The sequence below is a fragment of the Mytilus edulis genome, chromosome 1 (genome assembly GCF_963676685.1).
Source record: "Mytilus edulis chromosome 1, xbMytEdul2.2, whole genome shotgun sequence".
Taxonomy (NCBI): domain Eukaryota; kingdom Metazoa; phylum Mollusca; class Bivalvia; order Mytilida; family Mytilidae; genus Mytilus; species Mytilus edulis.
In genome coordinates, this window is record NC_092344.1 from 79,535,631 (window position 1) to 79,551,692 (window position 16,062).

General features: G+C 31.3%; 1 protein-coding gene across 1 annotated transcript in view; it reads left to right on the plus strand.

Annotated features, from left to right (window-relative positions):
* The first annotated feature begins 382 nt into the window (after positions 1-382).
* LOC139491241 (sex peptide receptor-like) overlaps positions 383-16,062 on the plus strand; it is a 39,784-nt gene continuing 24,104 nt past the window's right edge. Inside the window, exon 1 of the mRNA XM_071278784.1 lies at positions 383-503. The gene's annotated coding sequence lies outside the window, so the exon portion shown is untranslated. The remainder of the gene's footprint in view (positions 504-16,062) is intronic.

The following is a 16,062-nucleotide window of genomic DNA, read 5'->3' on the forward strand; positions in this document are numbered from 1 at the left end:
GGAAAATATGTAATTTTCATTACTTGATAATAAAGGAAGATTGTGATATGATGATACCTTAATTATGATGTTAAGATATGTGAAACCCTTTAAATTTCTTCGTATCCTCCAAACTATTCAGTATTTGAATGAAAAATAACACAAGTTTATTGTTTCATAATCTTCTATCCAGCCCATCTAATTGTCTAATCTTGTAAGTTATTGGCAATGTAATTGCATCATTCTTCCATCAATTTATCATCAGCCACAAACAAGTAAGTCAACGCGAGAAACAAAATCAGCAATTGAAAGAACTCTTAGCCATCAATTAATCAGCTGTTTTGAAAACATTTCAAATCTGCAACTATGATTGATAGTAAACAGCTCCACTTTAACTTATCTACAGAGTGTTGGTAGACTGGCAGGCGAAAGGCAGTGATAACACGACAAATCTGTTTCTTGAAAATACAAGAAATACACAGCTTTTAGAGGTTATTAAAAAGGTACAACATACATTACGTAATGTAAGTAAAATTCTTATTATTTATTCTGTGGTAAAATATATTCATTTTTCTTTTAAGCATGCTTTGCTAGGGCAATAATGACAGGCAGTGACACCTTTTTTTCTATTGAAAAATTGAGTAAACCACCGTTATTCAAGATACTATTTCAAAATATTGACATAGTAGATTTCATTCAACAGGTTAGAAATCGATCATGTTGAATGGTCAACAGTTTTATGCACAGATTAAGACCACAATTAAGAAAATAAATTGATAATTTTTATGGAAAACTTTTTACAAGAGTCTTTCCTTTTATGCTGTTTCATAACCTCTTAAGACATCTGGTCTCGTTTACTTACATCGATATCTCATTAAATGAAAATGGAAAACATTCATCATGCTTTAATATAATATAATTTTTATGATCAAATCGCTGAAAGATAGATCCATCCATCCGGGTTAATGCCTTCAAGTTTTATCTAATACGTATACCTCTCATTGTCCTGAATTGTACATGTGTTACTGACCAGTCATCAGAATAGTGAAATTAATATCCAAAGTAAACCATAGCAATACCGGTGACCATATGGTTATTTTATATCATTAAAACGGAAATTTATGTAATAACAACATATATGTATAGAGTAGAAATAAGGATTTGGTGACTTTTAGAAGGAGTTTCGCCGGTTTTATGTACTTTCTACAAAAATGTTCACCTATTTTGAAAGAATTCTATCAGTAAAATTACAGATGATAAAAGAGATAAATGCATTATTTTTTCGATTTTCTAATATAGCTCAACGAGCAAATTGTAAGCAAATTTGTAGCAATATCTGTGACATAGCTCATTTACTGTTTTTTTTACCTTCCAATAAAGTTGTAAAGTATCAACATTTTAGAACTTGATCTTTGACACCATATAATTGTCAATTGACACTGTGTCCGGACAGCACCGATACAAATCCAAATCTATAAATAAAGACAAATACACATTGCGTATACACATTTTCTACCTTTGAAAATGCCTTTTAATTACCAAGTCAGAAATATGACAGTCGTTGTCCTTTCGTTTGATGTGTTTATCATTTGATTTTGCCATTTGAATTTTCCTCGGAGTTGAGTATTTTTGTGATTTTACTGTGTACTTTATCTATGTGTCTATGCTATACTGGTCAGCTTTGTACTTTCGTTTAATTTCAATGTTTTCTGGAAAAGTCGATATCATCCCAAATTTGTACCACTTCAGTAACTGTTTATCCCGATACAAATGATTAAATGTGAAATTTTTAAAATACGTTTGAGCGGATATATAGAATACTCCAATATATTATTAAACGACTGTAGAGACATGTTTGGTACTGAAATATATATTTATTTGACAATGAACAGGGGAGGATGATAACATTGTGACCAAATTGCTCCCTGGGAACTTATTTTTGCCATTGAACTTCATATCCATTGATGATCTGATACTAATTTTATTAATGCATTATGTACTTTGTTGTAGTTAATAATCAATTAATTCCAGATTTAGGTTATTTTTGGTTTGTCGTCTAATAAATTCCAGATTTAGGTTATTTTTGGTTTGTCGTCTAATTAATTCCAGATTTAGGTTATTTTTGGTTTGTCGTCTAATTATTTATGCCTTTTTCGGTGAATCAGATGATCAACCCAATTTACAAAGTCCTAATTAAACTTATTTCATATCAAAATAGATCATTATATATATAAGTCACAGTTATTAGTATGATTTATATTTAAAATCACCTGCTCCCAGTTAGAATCAGATGTAAAGGAAGAATATTCCAGGGAGAAAAAAAGACAAATGATGTCGCTTCCTTGTTTATAGATTTAGTTTTATCAAATAATTGTTATCGATTCTTTATACAAGAATGGAAAACAACAAACTGTAGACGAAGAAGACTTCTGTATGCAGTTCTTATTATCAATTTATTTTTCATTAAATTTGACACCAAAATATTCATGACTGTAATTGTTTCGTGCTTCAGAAAATTCTGGATGTCAAACCAACATTTATAAATAAATATCATGATTGTATTGATATTTGAAAGAACTTTTTGATCATACTATAAGGTATGTTTGTTATCCATTATATATCAACATTAACAGTGTTATCTTTTATATATCCGACTGATTAACTCCGTCAACAATGCAGAAATATTCATGACTTTTTCATCTATAGTCGAGTTTTGCAGTAAATGTGCAATGATCTCTGAAAGATGTCGACTAAACAAGGAATCACTGAACTCCAAACAATGCCGTGTGATGATCATTAGTTGTTAACATAATGTTTACAAAAGTATGTTTATAAGTAAAGACAAATCGTGCTATCTTAAAAACTTCTGCATCTTACGTTTTACAACTGACATCCTCATGATGCTTAAATGTTTATTTATGGCACCCTCAACGGAGTTTGGGTGACATATTGTTATTCTACGTTTCTTTTTTTTCTTATTATTATTTTTCTTCCACACATTTTTGTCCGCGCGAGTTCTTGGAATCCAATGGACCTATGTTGATGGTACTCTACTACAATGAGGACCCATATATAAAGTTGTGCACCTTAGTAAAAAAAAATGGCCGCCGTTTTCATGGAAACTATAGAAATATGAAAAAATAAGTTTTTGGTTTTGGTGAATTATTACGATATGCTTCAACTTAGAATCATTATATTTTAATACAATGTAGGTGCCCACTATAAACTGGTTTTGGTATGATTTTGGCAATCATTGAAACTACTATGTTGCAATGGAAACGACACCAAAAATTTCAAAAATTATCAAAGTGCTTCAAATTTAATGAAACTCCATAGTAACGATGAGCAACTCTTGTAGATGTGAAATTTGGCGTTGGAATTTAGAAAATTTCTGCCGTTACCATGGAAACAATGCAAAAATTCTACAAAAAACTTAAAGGTTTGATGCATTTTCTTTAGAGTATTTCACCAAAGTCAATTAAACTGTATTGATATATAACATGACATGTGGTAATGAGATGTCTGCTTTTAGAATTTTTGAATTATCTACTGTAACCATGGAAGTTACAATGGAACAATGCAAAAAGGTCAAAATTCTACAAAAACTTAAAGGTTTGGTGCATTTTCTTTAAGAGTATTTCACCAAAGTCAATGAAACTGTATTGATATATAACATGACATGTGGCAATGAGATGTCTGCTTTTAGAATTTTTGAATTATCTACTGTAACCATGGAAACAGCAAAAATGTGCAAAATTTCGAAATAATCAAAATGCTGCACACTGGATAAAACTTTACAGAAATGGTAACTGACATGGGCAAAGTTGCATTTTGAAGTTGGAATTTTCAAAATGGCCGCCGTAACCATGGAAACAGCAAAAATGTCCAAAATTTCAAAATGCTCCAAACTTAATGAAAATGATGATTCGCATGTGTAGAAGCATTCTTTGACTTCGAAATTTTCTAAAAAGCTGCCGGTCGCCTGGCAATGGGGCAAGGGTGCCATCCGCTATTGCTTGCAATGGCAAATCTAGTTTCTATTATTATCGAATTTTATGCGATGCGGAGTTTTATCCACAGACAGTCGGAATGTATAAGGGAATCAATTGTGCTCGTCTACCATCCAGCCTGGTCTCTTATTCATTCCCATTAAAAATATTCTGATGAAGTTGTTAAATAGCATTGCAATTATTGTATACTGTAATACTGTCACATAGTGTTGTCATTTTACCAATATTTTTTTATACATTTTCATATAAGCAGGAGGTTTTGCTAGTCATACAACCAGGTTCAAACCCATTTTTTTTTAATGTTTATCATTTAGACCGGAATATTGCAGTTGATATCAAATAGTTCGTTTCTATGCGTTTGTTTTTGTTGCACTTCAGTGTTTCTGTTGTTCCTTTGTTTTCCTCTTATAGTAGATGTGTCTCATTTGGTTTTAGTTTGTAACCCGGATTTGTTTTCTCTCAATCGATTTATGTTTAAATACCGGTATACTACTGTTGCATTTTATTTATACCATTATTAGATTCCAGAAATTGTGAAGATAGGTTGAGAACTTTACAACAAAAAATTATGGTTTTTGATTTCTCAATGTGAGGACTCAACTCTTATGTTATCAATGAACCGAGCGTAAGCGAGGTGTAAAATGCTGACAAAATAAATGCCTATCCATGATGAATTGAGCATTTGAGATCATTACATGATAGAACTATTACATAGGAAAATTAAACTTGTTTTCTTCAAGGTGTACATATAAATGGTAAATGATTTGGAAATCATCTTTTATACATATTTACGTACACCAATGCAATTTTGTAAACTGTTATGGCAATTCTGTAATATATTGCCAAGTTGTCGTAGCAATATTCACATCCTTAAAAGAAATACAAAATGAGACTGGTTACAGATTTTTTTTCCGGATCTCGATCTCGACTATTTTCAGGTTTCTTGTGTACAAGAATAATGTCGATTGAGAATAACATGCTTCTCTGATATGTTGGGGAATACTTTAAAATAATTAAAATGGGTCAAAAGAAATTAGACAAATATGTAAATGCAAGCAACTTGTGTATATAGTTGAATCACCTAAGTACAATTAAACTTGAAAGATTATAAAATAATGGGGTTTATTAACGTGACAAATAATACTTTCTATACGCCTTCTAAACGCGCCAGTAGGGTCTAAAAGCATTTTGTAATAAATAATTTATTTTGAGACAAATTGCATATTGCAATTAAGTTATCGGTAGGGAAAACAGTAGTTCATCTAAGTTAACGTACGAAAAAAAAAACATATTAAGTGTACCGAGACTTGATTTTACTGTTTGACCTAGTTCTTAGTCGTAGTTTTATTGTTTTGTTTTCGAGCGACAGTTTACAAATATTTACTCATACCCGTACTAACAATATTCCATTCTGTTGAGCTTTATATGCCTTTTTTATGTGAAAGGTTTAGGTAGCTATAAAACCAGGTTTAGTCCACCATTTTTTACATAAGGAAATGTTATACCAAGTCCGACTTATTAGATATGTTTGCCATTCGTTGATGTGTTTGGAGCTTTTTATTTTGTCACTTAATAAATTGCTTTCCTTTTTGAATATTCTTTGAAGTTCGGTATTTTCGCTATGTATATAGTGTGTAGTATGTTGTCAAAGTATCTATAATGGCAACACTGTACTTTTTGTAGATACATTCTTATATACTTCGGACTGTCTAATGGCAATTATTGCCTTCATCTTCAGAACGAAAACAAACAATACAACACATTATAAATATGTAATTAGAAGTGTAACTTAACATGGTTAAAAAAGAGATTGTGTTAATTTTGACTTCTGTGACTTGTAAGTTACATACGTACCCTCACTGTCTATATAACCATGTCTGAATTATCTCAGTCAGCCTTTGGATATACTTTATATATGCAAAATAAACATAAGAATATACAAACGATTCGCAGGATATTGAGGATAGTTAGTAACTATTACTCTCGTTACTTTTGTATCTGACTGACCAGGTGAATAATATTTAAATCCTCATCATACTAAAAATTATTTGCTTTTCCGATAAAGTAAGAAAAAAACATATTCTATACAAAGTTTAACATAGTTCCCCATGGGATTCATACCACATATATATTATTTTCATATCTGAAGAAAGTTTGATTCAGCACGTCGATTTAGTTTTATTCAGCATACGTTTAGGAATGGCACATCGCGTGCTTGAATCACTCTTTTAATGCAAATGTGTTATTCTGGACAATTAGTACACTACCATTGGGATTTTAGGCTTCAATAACATGTAGAAAACGTCATTGCTTTTAATAAATTAAGGACGATTGACGCACTTTGAGATATAAAGTTTTCACGCACAATACTTTTCTTACACTTCGATAATGATATATCTTGTCATTTGTATCGTTAAATATTATTTTTACTGCATAAATATTTCACAGTCAGAAAAAAATCATGTCTCTAAGGGCGAAGAAGTGTTGCATAATTTGTGTATAATCGCTAAGGGTAGGAGGTCCATTTGGAAAAATACTTAACAGACCAAAAATAACCACAGCCTGATCGTTAAAGATCATTAATTAGTCTACGATTCTATGTTTCCTTGAAGTTTCTATAAGCTATCTGTCAGTGTAACCTAGAACTTAATATGATTTAGCTTTTAATAATCTTACAATAACTTAACGATATGAAGGACCATATCATATTTATCGTCTTATAAATCGCATGACAAAAATCATTTAGATGATTTAGATCATACCAGTATTAGAATAATTATCGGTTATATTTTTACAGGAAATTTCCTTCAATTTTTGTACAGGTTAAGGTATATAGTTTTTAAAAGTATTATTCAAAATGAAAATTGAATATAAAACTAAAGAGTAAACATGATACTTCTTGGGGAAATATTCCAGATTAAAAAGATGAAAGTTTTATGAAAGTTTTATACAAAGAATTATAATACATGACTTATGTCTAGATATGGTTAACCTGCACATCTGAAAATTTGATAAATAAAGTGATTACGGTTTAAACATGGGTTGTCTAAAAAAGAAAATTTATATACTATTACATTAAACATTGGTAATCCATTCTGAAAAAAAAGCGCCACTGAAGTGTGTGACTTGCAGTATCTAAAACTGTTAAATATTCAACGAGCATTGGATCACAATTAAAAAAAAACTCTCATCCAAACTTTTTTTAGTTAAAAAATGTACACTATACTTTAAAAAGCTGCATATGTGTTCTATGTTAAAACTCATTATATAAACAGAATAAACAAATCAGAAGCTTTGATAAATTATATAAAGATCACTGAGTAACATAGTATTGTTAAGTAATACAAACTAAGGCAACATGTGATTCAGACATTTCATAGTGTTGAAAACCACAATGACTTATTCCCTTGGTTTTTACTAGTCATAACCACAATGGCTTGTTTCCTTGGTTTTAACAGTCATTAACGCCTGCAAACGATATATTGTGAAGTTTTTGGCACTACTGTATCAATATAAACAATTTGTACAAAACATGAGTGAATCTTCTTTTGAAATAACTAAAGATCAATAAAACATTTCACAAGTTTTATAGAATGAAATTCAAAACAGTGTGGCTGTGACCATTGATTGACACATTAAATTCATCCATTGACTGGGACAATTTACATGAACGTTTGTCTGTAACGACCACTGTTCACGACGTACCTACGATAGACATTTAAACTGTGGGGTCACCAAAGGTTTCTTAACGCCTTTAATTATAAAATAATTCGAAAAATTAATCAGGACTAACCTTTACGTTTTGATTTATATAATTGATATAAATCAAAACATCGTGTTATTTCTGATTAAGTTTTCGAATTACTTTATTAAGGTGTTGAGAACCTTTAGTGACCCCATAGTTTAAGTGTCTTTAAAAAGTACATAGTGAGCAGTGGTCGTTACATACAAACGTTCACCTAAATTGTCCCAGTCAATGGATGAATTTAATGTGTCAATCAATGGCCACAGCCACACTGTTTGGAATTTCATTATAAATTATAGTTCTATATTTTATTTTTTCATTAAAATTTCAATTTTGTCTTAATTATATTAAATGCAATATATATGGCACACATATTTTAAAATTTATCTGTGACAACAGGTAATTATATTCTGCTAAACAAAGTGTGGTTATTTGGTGATCGGAATGCCCGTCCTGACCAATTTACTCTATGTCAAAGAATTGATTTAAATATAACTTTCACATAATATTGTGTACATCTCATATTTTAATTTTTTTTGTCAAAATTTCTATGGTTACTTTCCCATATGCTAACACATACTTAACGACTTCATATAATAGGGAGTGAAACATTCCCTATCCAAAACTCATCCTAAACCCGTGAATAAATTTCAATCAAACTTTCATGACATAATGCTATTGTGCACCACTTATTTTACTTTTTGATTAGAATGATTTCTGGGAGTTCCCATATGACAACATTAAATTTGCACTTCTCTCCTACTAAACCTGTTGTAAAATTTCGATCCAAATTCCAGTGATTCACCCCATGAGACAATACCAAAGTGCCTATCCTATTTAATTTTGCCATTGCTGTATTTAAGGGGTTATTGTCATATAAAAGGGTAAAATAAGAAAAAAATACCGAACTCTGAGGAAAATTTAAAATGGAAAGACCATAATCAAGTGGCAAAATCAAAAGCCTAAACACAACAAACGAATGGATAACAACTGTCATATTCCTGACTTGGTTCAGGCATTTTCTAATGAATAAATTGGTAGATCAAACCTGGTTTTATAGCTATCTAAACACATTATCACACTCATGCTGATATGATATTTTGCACTACTTTTATTGTGTTTGATCCAACTCTTTAAAACCCTAATATAATTTCTTGATTTTCTTTTTCACCGTTGTAACCATGAAATTCAATAGTGTATCTGTTTTGTTTGTATCTCAATTAATTTTGGGGTTTTCCTTACCAAAGCAAATACTTGGCAAGGAGCGAGTATTGGCAAGGAACCGGATAAACTTACTCACTATGTTCTCTCACTGAATAATTCAAATTTGGTGACTGTGTTGATCGCATCTATTCCATTGAACTTGAGATAAAGGACACAGCAGACCCAGATAAATCTGCCTCTTATCGTGACTTACATCTAGCACTCAACAATGAAGGTCGGTTGAAAACAAAATTTTATGACAAAAGTGATGATTTCAGCTACCCAATTTTGAACTTTCCATTTCTATGTAGCAACATTCAAGCAGCGCCCGGATATTGAGTATATATCTCCCAGTTGATATGATATTATTGGGCTTGTATTTCCTATCAAGATTTTCTTGATAGAGAGTTGCTGCTCACAAGGAAGATATTCTGGCATTGATTGTTTGTTAACTGAAAACGGAAAATTACATAAATAAATCAGAGCCGTTAGCTTATAAACCTATAGATGTATAAGTATTTGATGTACATCCATGATATTATCTTTTATCTTTAAATAGTTTGAAAGTTTAGTTATTTGGTTAAAAAAATGAATTCGATTTGGCAACAAGCCAAGTCTATGTAAGCTCTCTACACCATAATGATTTAAAAGGGGATCTCTGAAGATTTTAACCGTATCATTTTATTTTTAGATAAATCGTTATTTGCAAAAATAACATAATGGTGTGTATCAAAACTTTATCTATCTTAAAATTTTTTTAATACCCCCGTAGTAGCGGAGGGGCATGAAGTTTTACCCTTGTCCGTATGCAAGTACGTCCATACGTTCAAAAACTGGTTTCCATTCTTTGACTTTTAACATGCCTCAACTAAATTTTATGGAACTTATATATACCACAAGACTTATAACAATTAAACACAGATCAAGTTTGACTTTTGGTTGCGTCAATTTTATCGTTCTACAGTTATGCTCCTTTTACAAAATTGAAAAATTGCTGAATTGTTCGTTTCCGTTCTCTAACTTTTGTTTACCTCAACCAACATGATATGAAACTTATACATAATGATTATAACCACAAAAAACAGATCCTGTTTGTATCATGGTGGCGTCACTTATACCATTGTAGAGTTATGCCCCTTTTCAGTTGGAAAAATGTCTGAATTTTAAGTTTATGCATGCCCAATTACTTTAGTTCGTCTCGACCAAATGATATGGAACTTATACACAATGCTTAGTACCACAAAGCACACATTTCAAATTTTGGTGGCGTCACTGTTCCATTTAAGAGTTATTCCCCTTTACAAATGGAAAAAAATGCTGAATTTTTCGTTTCAGTTCTCTTAACTTGCACCAACCAAATGTTAAACAATTTATAAACGATGCTTATTACCACCAAATTCAAATCAAGTACAATTTTGAGTAACTTCGCTGTTACAGTTCTTGAGATATGTCCCTTTATAATGTTTTATGAAAGCGTGGGCATCATTTGTGTCAAATGGACAAATTCTCCATTTACATTAATTTTTGTTTAAATTTCTTCTTCAGTTTTGTTTTACAGGTTTCTAAGTGGCTTTTTCTTTGTTTTGGAGTAGTGCTTCGGTAATTAATTGTTACACTTTTGATCCTACACATGTTTCCACTTGAGGAACTATATGTCAGCGTAAACTTATAAACAATAATAGTTATGTGATGTTAATTACTCAGTATATTATTACTGCTTGACTTTGCCACGAAATATGTTAGTTTAACACATTCTCTTAACTATAATGACATACACATTTGTCTCCAATTGCTTTTTAACTACATACATTGTAGTATATATAATATATATATACAGCCCTTCATGGGAAATATACATTAAACAGTTATGTCATTTGAATTAATTTCATAAACCGACTTTTGTTCAAAGATGTTGAAAAGCATTAATGTTGCTTTGACTTTAAGGCTGTGCAAATCTGGGGACCTTTATGTGGATGTCTAAAGTTGTAGCTTAGTGTTCTATGCTATGGTGTTTCTGTCAGTTCTTTGATAGCATTTATTACAATTCATTCATAAGCTCTTGGCATGGTATATGCACTTATCTTGATATTGCTTATTAAGACCATAAACTCTAGATGCATGGTTCTCTTTCTTTAAATAGTTGTTCGATTTTTATTTCTTTGACATATACCCTACATCTAATCTTGTCTTTAAACGACATTTAATTCTATTTCCTATAAAAGACAACATCATCCCATGAAAAAAATCCGAAACTGTTTGCAATATGCACGTCTGGATATAAATACATTGGCGTAGTGTTACAAAGTGAATGTTTTGTTCTCCCGTCGATTAATCACCATGTTAAAAGGTCACGCAAAGTTTAATTCGCTTCAGATAATCAGGCGAACTTTTGTACATGCTGACTTTTATTGTTCCGTTAACAACGATTTATTTACATCAAACACAAATATAAAGACGATATGAGTTTGCAACAGAATTGTCTGACTATACATATCCCAATTTTAATCTTAATGCACGGCACTAGAGTTATTTCACTTTGATATCATGTTAGATAATGCACAGGCAATTTCATTCGAATGCATTAAATTCTCAACAATAATTAAAAAAAAACAACCTCTCAGACGTAACAGAACTACTTTTAAAAGTGCATTAACCAAGTACTGTACTTGTGTCTCCGACTAATGTAGAGCGAAAGAATTGCTGGTCATTTGTATATTTCAGATGACTGATATTCGCTTTTTCCTTAAAAATGATAATTTTATATATGCTGAAAATGAGGACTTCGTTTATTTGAATGAATACTCGTTAATGTTATGCTATCTTTTTATATACTAAAGTACTTATATTCTAGAGGTATGCCCTTTACATATGGAAAAAAAGGCACGAGTTTCCGTTTACGTTCTCTAACTTTAGGTTGCCTCAACCAAAGTGTATAAAACTTATACACCATGCTTATTACAACAAAAACACAGATCTAATGTGAATTTTGTTGGCGTTACTTGTATCGTTCTAGATTTATGCCCCATTACAAATGGGGAAAATTGCTAAAATTTTCGTTTCTGTTTTCTAACTTAATTTTGTCTGAATCAAATGTTATGAAACTTATGCACAATGCTTATTACCACATCACACAGTTTCAGTTTGAATTTTGGTGAGGTCACATTATATCCTTAATTTTTGTTTGTTTGTTTAAAACTTAATCGACACATGCATCACGTTTGTCCGCGACCCTGCACGTTAGACTGGTAACGTATATTTTTGGAGTGATATCGGAGACCTGCCAGACCCTTCAACAGTCACAAAATTTAATATCCTTATTCTTCCTTCTTTTTTAATTAAATTCCAACTTATTATTAAAAGTTCCGGGTGTCATCCGCTACGTACGGTATGAAGCTTAATGTCAAGACGATAATATATGTTTTGCAATAATAAGTTACCCGATCGTTTTAGATATATTTTTTCTTATTTGAAGGCTATTCGTTGCATGCTTGAATGTCAACCCTCAATAAAAGAGGTATCCTAAATTTCAGAATTCAAAGTTCAATAAATGTAGGTAAACTTGATCTGGGATTCTAAGTCAGTTTGCACCTAAAGAAAATAGGGATCGGATTACCTCAATTTGTTTTTGCCGACACATAATTTTCGTGACATTTTGATAAATCACGCGCATTATGACAGCCCTTCAATTGTAACAAATAAGACTGATGAATCAAAGACCGATTACAGATTTAAGTTTCTTAATTGGTATCAACAGAATAAGGATATGTGTCATCAAGGAGAGTGACGTTCACTCGCACATGCTCAGCACATAACCCTTTTATGAGGGACATGTATGCATGTCGGGCATATTTTGCTATATACCCTTTTAGGAAATCAAACGAAAACAGGTTATATAAGAAAAGAATATATATATATAACAATGATATTTCAAACTATTGTCTTAGACCATAGATGTAATTGCATCTAGTATACTTAGACTAAAAGCCTCAGTTAATATAAAAGAGCAGTACTCTTGCAAAATCACTTCAAATGAACTGGATAGATGCTATTATAGACAATTGACTGCTATATTTCTACGGATTTAAAAACAGGTACATTCAAACTTTCTTGTGAGACAGATTGGCAGAAAAAGTTACAATAAAATATCGTGCTTTGTCTTGTATATCTGTACACTCGATCCACATCATTTGTAATTACTACTATTAATCATATATCAGATGCTAATAAGTTTTTAAATTTCTTATCCTGACTTTTTGTAGTCTCCGTGTTACTCAACATCTTTCCGGAAAGAACCTTTATTTAACAAACCGAATTATTGTCAATTAAGCTTATGATAGTTAATTGGTTCATTTACCTGGCTAAGTAAACTTGGACCACGCGTTGTGTGTACGTCTATTTTCTGGGAGGATTCCGGTATTTATGGTCGGTGGGTTCTGTAACTGCTGACTGTCAAATGATTTTGGGATATCTTGTTAGACACCCTTTTTCTAAATCATGGATATGGTCGTTTTGTAACATTATAAAGAATTTCATGCTTCATTATATTGTGCATGCATGAAGGAGCTAATTAACGAATAAGATTTTTTTGTATTAAATATATATTATATACTTAGAAGTAAAGTCAATAAATGTTATGTGTAATGCAATCAACGACAATCGTTCTGTATCAGCCATCAGCGATACTATCGATTTCATCCAGTCACGATTGCACCGGATTTATCAAACTCTGCAGGAAACAAAAACATATGCTCTGTTTCAATATCACACACCGTATCAAATCTCAACCAATATAATAATCACTCGAACATAGCTCTTGTGATTATATATCGGCGTTTCTGGTCATTACGAGTGTGTTATTCATAAATTTAACTTGTATTCTATGATAACATTGAGTTATAATCCTCCCTTATTTGTTATTATTCACAGATCAAATTTGATTAGGGGTCCACGGTGGCCAAGTGGTCTAAGTATTTACTACTGTCATCACTAGCCAGTCAACACTGAGGTTGTGAGTTCGAACCCCGCTCGTGCGGGCGCACTCGATTCCAATCTTAATTATCAGTTTTCCTATCAAAGGTCGATGGTTTTCTACGGGCATTCTGGCTTCCTCCAACAACAAAACCTAGCCGCCACGAAATAGCCAAAAAGTGGCGATAAAACACAGAAAATCAAATCAACCAAAATTGATTAAGCAGTCATCAACAAGGACATATTTTTCAGAATCTTAAAATAGGTCATTGTTTTCATAAAGTAAAGACAAACGACGAATCCACGAAAAATAACATGATAAACTTAAACTTATAATTTGGACAAAATAACCCCCATCTAATACCGAGGTGTACTCCTGTTTCAGTAGTGTTTACGTAGACAATCATTTGCAGGACATTAAGTACATGTATATTGTTTATAGAAAACAGAATATTTATGACGATTTTACTGACATTTTGTATTATAGAAATAGTCGTGTATTGATGGTTGAATGTTGCCTTCCAGACGTCTTTTGTTAGTTATGTCGTTTGATTGCTGTCTAATTGACGTATGTATGTATCCAGCATCTCTTTTTATTGTTATTCATTCATCTAAGAATAATTCAATTTCTGTGTTATGGAATGTTTTTGACATGCAAGATGGTCCTTTCTCTGCTACAACAAGGGAAATTATTTAATCACACAATTGAGAATTTGTTTTATAACATATCTACATTAGGAGTCAATATATTCTACTGTTCTCGTGACATTCATTGACTGGTTCTTGATAACGTTAAATCAAAAACTAATGCAATTGAACTCGAAGTTGCTTAGTAAGACGTCAATAGGTGCCACTTCTAGCTATTTGCATCGAAGTACAAGACAGAGGCATCAACAAATATAACTGCTTCAGAAGGTATACATGTAAGTTTTCAGTGATATAACCCGAATAATTCAGTTCTTCTCCTTAAATGACTCTCGCAGTCATCGTTCAGCAGCAGAAAATATCGACAGATCTATTCAGGATTAAGAGTGATATACATTTTTTTAAATAGACATGGCGTCAATGTGGTGAACGCACACAAAGAAAATACGTATTTACTGTACAGCTTGAAATCTTAAATAAATATTTTGAAGATGTAATATATTTTCTATGAAAATAAATACAAAGCCAAAAACATACTGGCCAAATATAACATTATTTGTGATGTTTTGTGCAAACAATCTTCAGTCTATTTTTACATTGAATGTTAGTTTTGCAAATATCGAGATTAGATCGTGCACATGTTGTACTATAATCTACAGAAAACATATTAATCTCCTGTAACTGATAACAAGTGTTTTTTATAAAACATTTATATAGAAAAAACATTCACGAAACTCGATTGAAATCATTAAAAATGAATTTAAGGAATACATATGGTCAGGCTTTCTACAAAATCGCCAATTTTGTTTAAATTAAATTAACTGAAAATAAAGTTTTGACTCTTCGTTCGGTACATTCATCTCTTACAACTTCATAAGATTTTAATAATCATATTGAAAATCACGTATTTTGATCTGAAGCAATACTAGTAATACAATGTACCACAAATGTATATGTACAATAACGCTCAGACGGAAACAGTTCGATCTTTAGTTCGAGATAATAAAAAGCAAATTTTACTAGTTTTTATTGTTAAAAGATGCGCCGAAATTTTAGTATAATTCAAAATTGGTATTTTATATTTGACATTAAGAGTAAACTTTTAGCGATAAAAAAGAAAGTAAATGGAATTGGACAATTATGAATGCCAAGACCACATCTTTTACAAGATAGGAAATCAAAGTTTATTATATTTTAAACATATGTGCCTTATGTCTATGGTTGGATTAACTACTATTTCGATATAATAGATTGTTGTGTAAAATTCTCCCAGGTTTATATTTAAAAAAGATGTACATTTTTAAAGAACAAGTTTTGTAATATTAAAAGGGCAAATAGAGACATATGTATATTAACCGACAATTATGACATAGGAAATTCTACACAGCCGCTTAAATGTAGTCTTAATGTTTTGTTTCATTATAAATCGGTCATATAGATTGTGTTGAGTCAGTAAATCGTACAGTGCAACATATTTATATTTTTCTATTTTATAATAATAAAATTGAAAGT